The sequence below is a fragment of the Triticum dicoccoides genome, chromosome 3B, assembly GCF_002162155.2.
Source record: "Triticum dicoccoides isolate Atlit2015 ecotype Zavitan chromosome 3B, WEW_v2.0, whole genome shotgun sequence".
Taxonomy (NCBI): domain Eukaryota; kingdom Viridiplantae; phylum Streptophyta; class Magnoliopsida; order Poales; family Poaceae; genus Triticum; species Triticum dicoccoides.
The window spans coordinates 157,107,924-157,119,361 of record NC_041385.1 but is presented as its reverse complement, the minus strand read 5'-3'; the positions used below and the strand labels follow the sequence as shown (position 1 = coordinate 157,119,361).

The following is an 11,438-nucleotide window of genomic DNA, read 5'->3' as shown; positions in this document are numbered from 1 at the left end:
CGCCGTCGCCCTCGCCCTCGACGCCTCCCGCCGTCGCCCTCGCCCTCGGCGCCGCCCGCCGTCGCCCTCGCCCTCGACGCCGCCCGCCGTCGCCCGCCGCCCCCTCTCGCCCACGTATGGCGCCAGCGGCCGGGTGCGGGAGGCTGTGCGGTAGCAGCAGCAACGCAGCGGCAACAGCAAGCAGAGCCAGACGGTAGGGCGCGCATCCGACGTGGCGAGCGCGTGCAGGGGAGTGGTGAACATGAGGGACGAGGATAGAGCAGGGATGCATGCTCACATGCGATGCAGGGAACTGGCAGCGGTGCTCGGGGTAGCGTTCGGGGAGGCCTGCGGCGCCATGGCTCTCCTACGAGCAGAGGACGGCACGGGGCTGCCGCGGTGCAGGAGCCCGTGGGCTGTCCGGTTGGGTGGGATGGGCCGAGGCCCATGGGGAGCCCGGGGGGGGGGTTCTTTTGTTTTGTCTTTACTTTTTATTTTAGTAATTTTGCTTTAGTGTTTTATCTTTATGCCCATTTATTTTTGTTTTACAAAATTCATACAAAAGCACCTAAATTAATGTGACTAGTTTTACCATTGCCACAAAAGGTTTCATGCCTAATTAAAAAAGTTTAAGATTTTATAAATTATAAAATGCATTTAATTTATTGTTTAAGGCACGGTTTTATTCACCAAAGCGCATTTAAATACTTTACAAATGTGGTTTTCAACGTGACAATTATCAAGGGATTATTTGCCACGCTTTGAACATTTTAGTTTTTATGTTTGAAATTTTTAATTTTTTAACTTGATTTTGAATTTTTAAATTCGAACGGGACTTGAATCATCACGAGATTAGCCACAGTAATCGTGGTGATGTGGTACCATTAGCAGAGGTTAATGTATCCGGGCGTCACACTCAAGTTCTCTAGCAAATGACTCAAGTTCTCTAGCAAATGACTGCAGCTCATGGTCTGAAACCATAAGACTGCTCTCGCGCTCTACCGCGACACCCTCTCCCACCCCTTCCTCGCCCCCTCCTTTTGCCACCACCCTTTCGCCACCGCCACCGCCACCGCCCCCCTTCTTCACTTAATTAATTTGTTTTTACTACATGTTTTCAGGACTGACATAATGGCGGACGATAGAGCTGACCCGATTATGGACAACTATGATCCGGATGGTGAAGCACATATGTTCGGCATCATAAACGGTGATATTCTATATGTGCCGACCGGACAAGAAGAAGATGATATCTCTTCTTATCTGAACCTTGACGGTGAAGATGAAGGGCGCCGTCAGCAAGATGATGCCGAACAAACGTCGATAAACGACGATCTTCAAATGGAAGTAGCAACCACCTCCGGCGCCGAGGTATATATATATATACATTGAGCCTCTGGTGATACAAAGCAGGAACTCAAAAGTGATATTCTATTTCCTTACCATTTTGGGTGAGTGTTTCTGTCTTGAGCACATTCTCTTTTGTTTACTCCATGCATGGTATGTGGCCGGCTAATCGATGAGTTATGCATGACGTACTGTGCATGTATCGTGTCCGCAGGTTCCACTGGATTCTGCTAGTAATTAAAGTTGACACCTCAGAATGTCTCGTCCATGACTCTCTGAATAAGGATCCAAAGCTTTGGGTCGACATGAGAAGAATGCTGCAGAAGTAATTATTTTCATTCATTTGCGCTCTATATCGATCGGCCTATTTCGTTCATTTCCTAATATCAAGTAACTAATAACTCTCTTGTTCATTTAATTTTCTTTGCCTCGTAGGGTTTGGAGACGGTTCGTAGATACAAAGGTCGGTGAATTCAAAAAAGAGCTAGAATTCAAAAGGTCAAAGGCTAAGAATGGTGAGGATATTCAGCCAGCGGGGACCAATCTATGTGCATACTATGTCTGTGAGATGATCCGGAGATACACCTCTGAGCGGGTTCTGAGTGATACCAATGCTCAGAGGAATAACCTCCGGATGATGCTTAGTCCAGAAGCTCGCTTCCGACCACTTCAAGAGGAACTAGCTGGATGGTTCAGGAGGGAAGTCCTCCATCCTAAAGGAGAACACCATTACGAGGACGTAGAACTTTATATGCATTAAATTATGTATGGAAACTTGTTCAAAATTGTATATGGTCATCCGATGATATTGAATATATATTGTATATTCCTCTTGAATTCTTTTTGGTTCTAATTTCAAATTTGTTTGAAATTGTACATTCATATGCATGTATGTAGTACCGTAGAATATGTGAAACTCCTTCAAAATTAAAATAAAGCACAAAAGAAATAAAACAATACAAATTAAACAGAAAACAGGTTTAAGGGGGGGGGGCTAAAACCCTAAACCTGCGGCGGCCTTTAGTCGCGGTTGGCCAGAAGAACCGCGACTAAAGGTCCTCCGCCCCGACGGCCACCTGGCGCCCACGTGGACGGGCCTTTAGTCGCGGTTCTTAAGCAACCGCGACTAAAGGGTGGGGCCTTTAGTCGCGCCCGTTCGGTCGCGGTTGCGCAACCGCGACTAATGGCAGTTGCGAACCGCGACCAAAGGCCCTTTTTCCACCAGTGTATAGATAGAGGGGGGAAGGTGATGGAGAGGTTGGTGAAGATGACAGTGGTGTTGGTGAAGATCGCGGTGATGATGATGGCCCCCGGCGGCGTTCCGGCGCCACCGGAAGCAAGGGGGAGAGAGCCCCCCTTCTTCTTCTTCTTCTTCCTTGACCTTCTCCCTAGATGGGAGAAGGGTTTCCCCTCTGGTCCTTGGCTCCCATGACTTGGGAGGGGCGAGAGCCCCTCCGAGATTGGATCTATCTTTCTGTTTCTGCGTTCTCTCATTCTACCCCTTCACCGTTTCCTTTATATCTGGAGATCCGTAACTCCGATTGGGGTGAATCTTTCGCCCAGATTTTTCACATAAAATTAGCTTTCTTGCGGCAAAAGAAGAGTGCCAACTGCCTTACGGGTGGCCCACGAGAGTCCAGGGCGCGCCCAGGGGGGGAGGGCGCGCCCCCCTGTCTCGTGGCCACCCCGGACACCGTTTCGCATTGATTCTTCCTCCGGAAAATCCCAAATATTCCAAAATAATTCTCCGTCCATTTTTATCCCATTTGGATTCCGTTTGATATTGGGTTTCTGCGAAACATAAAACATGCAACAGACAGGAACTAGCACTGGGCACTGGATCAATATGTTAGTTCCAAAAAATAGTATAAAAAGTTGCCAAAAGTATATGAAAGTTGAAGAATATTGGCATGGAACAATCAAAAATTATAGATACAACGGAGACGTATCATTAAACTAGTCACAACTCATCGGAGGGGCTATGGTGTTGATGTAGAAGCCCTCCGTGGTCGATTCCCTCTCCGGCAGAATGCCGACGAAGGCTCCAAGATGGGATCTCGCGGATACGGAAGGTTACGGCGGTGGAAATTGTGTTTCGTTGGCTCCCTGGATGTTTTCGGGGTACGTAGGCTTATATAGGAGGAATAAGTACGTCGGTGGCCGTCCAAGGGGCCCACGAGACAGGGGGCGCGCCCTATAGGGGGGCGCGCCCTACCCTCTCGTGGCCGCCTCGGCTGCTTCTTGACTTGCACTCCAACTCCTCTGGATCACGTTCGTTCCAAAAATCACGCTCCCGAAGGTTTCATTCCGTTTGGACTCCGTTTGATATTCCTTTTCTTCAAAATACTGAAATGGGCAAAAAAACAGCAATACGGGCTGGGCCTACGTTAGTAGGTTAGTCTGAAAAATGATATAAATGTGTAAAATAAAGCCCATAAACATCCAAAAGGGGTAATATAATAGCATGAAACAATGAAAAATTATAGATACGTTGGAGACGTATCAAGCAACCCCAAGCTTAATTCATGCTCATCCTCGAGTAGGTAGATGATAAAAGCAGAATTTTTGATGTGGAATGCTACCTAGCATAATTCTCAATGTAATTTTCTTTATTGAGGCATGAATGGTCAGATCCAAATGATACAAAATAAAAGTTCATATTGACATAAAAATAGTGATACTTCAAGCATACTAATCAAAGTAATCATGTCTTCTCAAAATAACATGGCCAAAGAAAGTTATCCCTACAAAATCATATAGTCTGGCTGTTTCTCTATCTTCATCACACAAAGTATTTAATCATGCACAACCCTGATGACAAGCCAAGCAATTGTTTCCTAGTTTAATAATCTCAAACTTTTTCAACTTTCATGCAATACATGAGCGTGAGCCATGGACATAGCACTATATGTGGAATAGAATGGTGGTTGTGGAGAAGACAAAAAAGGAGAAGATAGTCTCACGTCAACTAGGCATATCAACGGGCTATGGAGATGCCCATTAGTAGATATCAATGTGAGTGAGTAGGGATTGCCATGCAACGAATGCACTAGAGCTATAAATATGTGAAAGCTCAATAAAAGAAACTAAGTGGGTGTGCATCCAACTCGCTTGCTCACGAAGACCTAGGGCATTTTGAGGAAGCCCATCATTGGAATATACAAGCCAAGTTCTATAATGAAAAATTCCCACTAGTATATGAAAGTGACAACATATGAGACTCTCTATCATGAAGATCATGGTGCTACTTTGAAGCACAATTGTGGAAAAAGAGATAGTAGCATTGTCCCTTCTCTCTTTTTCTCTCATTCTATTTTTTTCTTTTTCTTTTTCTCCCTTTTTTCTTTTTTTTATTTGGCCTTTTTTTTCTTGGCCTTTCTTTTTTTCCCTTTTTTTCTTTTTGTAAAGTCCGAAGTCTCATCCCGACTTGTGGGGGAATCATAGTCTTCATCATCCTTTCCTCACTAGGACAATGCTCTAATAATGAAGATCATCACACTTTTATTGATTTACAACTCAAGAATTACAACTCAAATCTAGAACAAGATATGACTCTATATGAGTGCCTCCAGCGGTGTACCGGGATATGCAATGAATCAAGAGCGACATGTATGAAAATTATGAAGGTGGCCTTGCCACAAATACAATGTCAACTACATGATCATGCAAAGAGCAATATGACAAAAGTAATGTGTGTCATATGAATGGGACGGTGGAAAGTTGCATGGCAATATATCTCGGAATGGCTTTGGAAATGCCATAATAGGTAGGTATGGTGGCTGTTTTGAGGAAGGTATATGGTGGGTGTATGGTACCGGTGAGAGTTGCGCGGCACAAGAGAGGCTAGCAATGGTGGAAGGGTGAGGGTGCGTATAATCCATGGACTCAACATTAGTCAAAAGAACTCATATACTTGTTGCAAAAATCTAGAAGTCATCAAAAACAAAGTACTACACGCATGCTCCTAGGGGGATAGATTGGTAGGAAAAGACCATCGCTCGTCCCCGACCGCCACTCATAAGGAAGACAATCAATAAATAAAACTGTGCTCCAACTTCATCACAAAGCGGTTCACCATACGTGCATGCTACGGGAATCACAAACCTCAACACAAGTATTTTTCATAATCACCTCAACTAGCATGACTTTAATATCACTACCTCCATATCTCAAAACAATTATCAAGTATCAAATTGATCATAGCATCCAATTCACTTTCTATGATAGTTTTTATTATACCCAACTTGGATGCTCATAATTCTAGGACCAAATTTGTAACCATAGCAAATACTATGCTGTTCTAAAAGACTCTCAAAATAATATAAGTTAAGCATGAGAGACTAGCAATTTCTTCAAAATTAATCCACCGTCGTGCTCTAAAAGATATAAGTGAAGCACATAGAGTATTCTAGCAAATTCTAATCAAGTGGGCTTCTCCCAAAAGGTGTATACAACAAGGATGATTGTGGTAAACTAAAAAGCAAAGACTAATATAATACACGATGCTCCAAGCAAAACACATATCATGTGGCGAATAAAAATATAGCTCCAAGTAAAGTTACCAATGAACGAAGACGAAAGAGGGGATACCTTCCCGGGGCATCCCCAAGCTTAGGCTTTTGGCTATCCTTGAATATCTTGGGGTGCCATGGGCATCCCCAAGCTTAGGCTCTTGTCACTCCTTATTCCATGGTCCATAAAAGCTTTACCCAAAACTTGAAAACTTCACAACACAAAACTCAACAGGAAATCTTATAAGCTCCGTTAGTGAAAGAAAACAAAACCACCACATAAGGTACTATAATGAACTCATTCTTTATTTATTTTGGTGTTAAACCTACTATATTCCAACTTCTCTATGGTTTATAAACTATTTTACTAGCCATAGATGCATCAAAATAAGCAAACAACACACGAAAAAACAGAATCTGTCAAAAACAGAACAGTCTGTAGCAATCTGTAACTAACGCAAACTTCTGGGACTCTAAAACTCCTATCAAAATAGGAAGTCCTGGAACATTTGTCTATTGATGAGCAGCAAAAAGAATCAACGCAAAAGCACGTTTCTGTGATTTAACAAAACTAAATTCGTGCGTGAAAAGTTTTTGTTTTTCAGCAGAATTAAATCAACTATCATCATAGGTTATCCTATAGGTTCTACTTGGCACAAACACTAATTAAAACATAAAAAAACATCTAAACAGAAGGTAGGCGCAAAATTTATTAAATAACAGCAAGGAAAAATATTGGGTTGTCTCCCAACAAGCGCTTTTCTTTAAAGCCTTTTTAGCTAGGCATTGAGATTTCAATAATGCTCACATGAAAGACAAGAATTGAAGCACAAAGAGAGCATCATAAAACATGTGACAAACACACTTAAGTCTAACATACTTCCTATGCATAGGCATCTTGTAAGCAAACAAATTATCAAGGCAAGCAAAAACTAGCATATGCAAGGAAGAACAAAGAGACGATAGCAATCTCAACATGATGAGAGGTAATTTAGTAACATGAAAATTTGTACAACCATATTTTCCTCTCTCATAATAATTACATATAGGATCATAAGAAAATTCAACAATATAGCTATCACAAAACATATTCTCAACACGATCCACATGCATGCAAAGTTGACACTCTTCCAAGATAGTGGGATTAACATTAACTAAAGTCATGACCTCTCCAAACCCACTTTTATCAAAAATATCATAAGATTCAACATACTACAAATATGTGAGATCTAAAGTTGACACTCTTCCAAACCCACTTTCATTATTATTGAAAACACTATTATCAATCTCATATTCATCATGGGGCTTAAATAGTTTTCAAGAACATAAGAAGAATCACCCCAATCATGATCATTGCAACAACTAGTAAACATAGCAAAACTAGCATCCCCAAGCTTAGGGTTTTGCATATTATTAGCACAATTGACATCAAGAGAATTTATAGTAAAATCATTGCAATCGATTGCTTTTCATCGAAGGAACTACCAAGTATGGGTGCAATAGCAACGATCCCACGTTTAACGTAAGGAACTATAGCAAATTCATATTCACAAATATTGGCATCATGGCCACAAGAATAGCAAGCATCATGTTCGTCAAGGGATATTTTAACCAAATCATCGGAATCATCATTATCTATAGATTCATGCATATCATTATTTTCTTCCAAACCAACGGTCATTCTTTCAATAAATTCTTGGACATAGACATTATGAGCAAAGTTTTCATTGCAATATTTAAGTATGACGGAATTTTCAGACTTGTTGAGAGTAAAATCATACTTTTCAATCAAAGAACCAACTTCATGAGCACCCTTAAAAACGACAAATTCTTCTATTTGTTCGATATCATAGTAACTATAAACACCCTTTGCATAAGAAGATAAGATTTCATTATCATTGAACTCACATAGGTAGGGAAGGTGTTTTTTAGGGTTCTTAGAGCAACAAGTAAAATCACAAATTTCACAAAGATTCGAAGCATAGCATAGCAAACTATTTATATGATACCATAAGACCTTCCCTTTTTTAGACAAATGATGACGCACAAAATGAGCATGCTCATCTAAAGATTTCCCATCAACTAAGCTAGTTGGGGTTTCAGCACGAGCACATAAGGATCAAAGATGATCCAAGTAGAACACTTTAAGTGGATCCATATCAATAGATTTTCAGAAAGCAAAGATGCAAGCATATAGAAGGCACATGGCAACGGTAAGGCAAACGGAAAAGAGAGGGAGAGATTAGGAAAGAGAGGGCGAATAAAACGGCAAGGGTGAAGTGAGGGAGAGGAAAATGAGAGGCAAATGGCAATTAATGTAAATGCGAGGGAGATGAGTTTGTGATGGGTACTTGGTATGTCTTGACTTGAGCAAAGACCTCCCCGGCAACGGCGCCAGAAATCCTTCTTGCTACATCTTGAGCTTGTGTTGGTTTTCCTTGAAGAGGAAAGGGTGATGCAGCAATAGTAGCGTAAGTATTTCCTTCAGTTTTTGAGAACCAAGGTATCAATCCAGTAGGAGGCTCCTCAAAAGTCCCACCCACCTACACAAACAAATAAAAAACTTGCAACCAACGCAATAAAGGGGTTGTCAATCCCTTCATGGCCACTTGCGAAAGTGAGATATAATAGAGATAGTATGATAAGATAAATATATTTTTGGTATTTTATAATATAGATGCAAAAAGTAAAGATGCAAATAAAAGTAGATTGGAAGCAAATATGATAAGAGATAGACCAAGAGGGCCATAGGTTTCACTAGAGGCTTCTCCCAAGATAGCATAAGTATTACGGTGGGTGAACAAATTACTGTCGAGCAATTGATAGAAAAACGAATAATTATGAGATTATCTAGGCATGATCATGTATATAGGCATCACGTCTGCAACAAGTAGACCGACTCTTGCCTGCATCTACTACTATTACTCCACATATCGATCGACTTCTGCCTGCATCTAGAGTATTAAGTTCATAAAGAACAGAGTAACGCATTAAGCAAGATGACATGATGTAGAGGGATAAACTCATGCAATATGATATAAACCACATCTTTTTATCCTCGATGGCAACAATACAATACGTGCCTTACAACCCTTTCTGTCACTGGGTAAGGACACCGCAAGATTGAACCCAAAGCTAAGCACTTCTCCCATGGTAAGAAAGATCAATCTAGTAGGCCAAACCAAACTGATAAGTCGAAGATACTTGCAAAGATAACTCAATCATACATAAAAGAATTCAGAGGAGATTCAAATATTTCTCATAGATAAACTTGTTCATAAACCCACAATTCATCGGATCTCGACAAACACACCGCAAAAAGAGTTTACATCAAATAGATCTCCACAAGAGAGGGGGAGAACATTGTATTGAGATTCAAAAAGAGAGAAGAAGCCATCTAGCTAATAAATATGGACCCAAAGGTCTGTGGTAAACTACTCACAACTCATCGGAGGGGCTATGGTGTTGATGTAGAAGCACTCCGTGGTCGATTCCCCCTCCGGCAGAACGCCGACGAAGGCTCCAAGATGGGATCTCGCGGATGCAAAAGGTTACAGCGGTGGAAATTGTGTTTCGTTGGCTCCTTGGATGTTTTCGGGGTACGTAGGATTATATAGGAGGAAGAAGTACGTCGGCGGCCGCCCGAGGGGCCCACGAGACAGTAGGGCGCGCCCTATAGGGGGGCGCGCCCTACCCTCTCGTGGCCGCCTCGGCTGCTTCTTGACTTGCATTCCAAGTCCTCTGGATCACGTTCGTTCCAAAAATCAGACTCCCGAAGGTTTCATTCTGTTTGGACTTCGTTTAATATTCCTTTTCTTTGAAATACTGAAATAGGCAAAAAAACAGCAATACGGGCTGGACCTCCGGTTAGTAGGTTAGTCCCAAAAATGATATAAATGTGTAAAATAAAGCCCATAAACATCCAAAGGGGGTAATATAATAGCATGAAACAATCAAAAATTATAGATACATTGGAGACGTATCACCAAGCCTAGCCGAGAAAACGGCAGATCCGACGAGACCGGCAGATCATCATCATCCTCCTCCTCGTCGGCAAGAATCCAGAAGCGTCCCCCAAACCGCGGCCGGGGCTTCGATCCTTCCAGCTCCGTCGTAAGATCCACAACCTCAATTTGATCTTCCCCGTCCACAGGCTCCTGCACACACTCAAGAACGTAAATCTGATAAATATCAATCAAAATACGCATACCTATAGCGATCTTCTCATCGGCCTCCAGATGTCGATCGGCCAAGATCTCCCCTTCATGATCTCTAATCGTCATCCATCTGGAAGGGTGCGAGTAGATCGATCCACCATTCCAATGCCCGGCCATCCGAACGTCTTCGTAATGAACTCGCCACTTGGTTGGATGCATGAACCCCCGACCCGATCCGTCGTCGAGGAAATTCCTCGAAGAACCGGGCTGGGCGTCGGCTCCTGCGCCGCCGCGGGCGTCACCCGTGCTGCCGACCGCAGCTCTTCCAAGGACGGAAGTGGCGGGGGTGGTGGTTCCGGCAGGGGCGACAGAGTCGCCTCTCCATCGCCCTCCATCACCAGTCATAGCTAATCTTCTGACCAGAGTATAATATATAGTTAATCTTTGGTCCTCACGTGGTGGTGCTTCTCTTGGCACAATCCCCGATGCTTGATGTTGCCTTTTTCAGCCAACGTAACTGCCACCAGATGCAAAGCTACCCATGTATACTTCCCTTCGCTGATTAATTTTCTTCTAGCCTCCATGCACGTGCCTTTTTTCACAAACAAATCTCACGCCTCACATCAGGCTTTCCTGCGGGCTTTGTCTAGCCAACTCGTACAGCTCCTGTCAAAGCCTTTCCGATCCGGCCACAAGTTCCTGATGGACCACGTCCCTTCAGCCACGTGCTACCCGTGGGATCCCCGTGCATTTTAGGTCAACTCCACCGCGCGACCCTATCCTGTTCGTCCCGGTCCGTTTGGGGTAAAAAGGACAAAGGAGGCGGCCCAGCGCGCGATGGCCCGGACCCATCCTGTCCGTTTTGTGTTCGGGCCGACCCATTCCGAGCGCAAACTTGCGCCGGGTTTGGGTCGCGGCGGACACCAAACGAACGCGCCCTCGTTCGCGTCGGGGCCGTGTGGCAGGCGGCCACCTACCTTCCTCCCGTCCACATCAATGCGCACGGGCGGGCGCCCCACCTGTCATCCACACATGAAAGGGTCGCCGTCCTTCTTTAAGTGGGAAGCGTGGACCGGTCGTCGTCCACACTGCCCCACGCCACCCCGCGGCCTCCTCGAAACCCGACAGCCCCAGGCCCCAAACCCTAGCCAAGAACTCGTCGGCCGGCCGCCCCGCAGCCATGGGGCTCTGGAACTACGGTCGCAAAGGCAAGCACGACCGCGAGGCTGGCTCCTCGTCGGGGCGTCGCCGCGGCTCGGTGAAGAAGGAGGAGCCGGCCTCGCCATCGCCACCACGCCGGGCCCCCTCGCCGCCCGCGTTCTCCATCGCCCCCGCGTCCGCCGGCGAGCGCGACCGGCACTACATCCGCGCTGAGGTGTGCCGTCGTTATTGGGAGACGATGACGCCGATCCCCTGGAGCGACGCCCACCTCCCCAACAACTGG

The 11,438-nt window shown here is 44.4% G+C and overlaps 1 pseudogene; it reads right to left on the bottom strand.

The window, feature by feature from the left end:
• LOC119279426 overlaps positions 1-10,389 on the bottom strand; it is a 104,632-nt pseudogene extending 94,243 nt beyond the window's left edge.
• Positions 10,390-11,438: the final 1,049 nt, after the last annotated feature.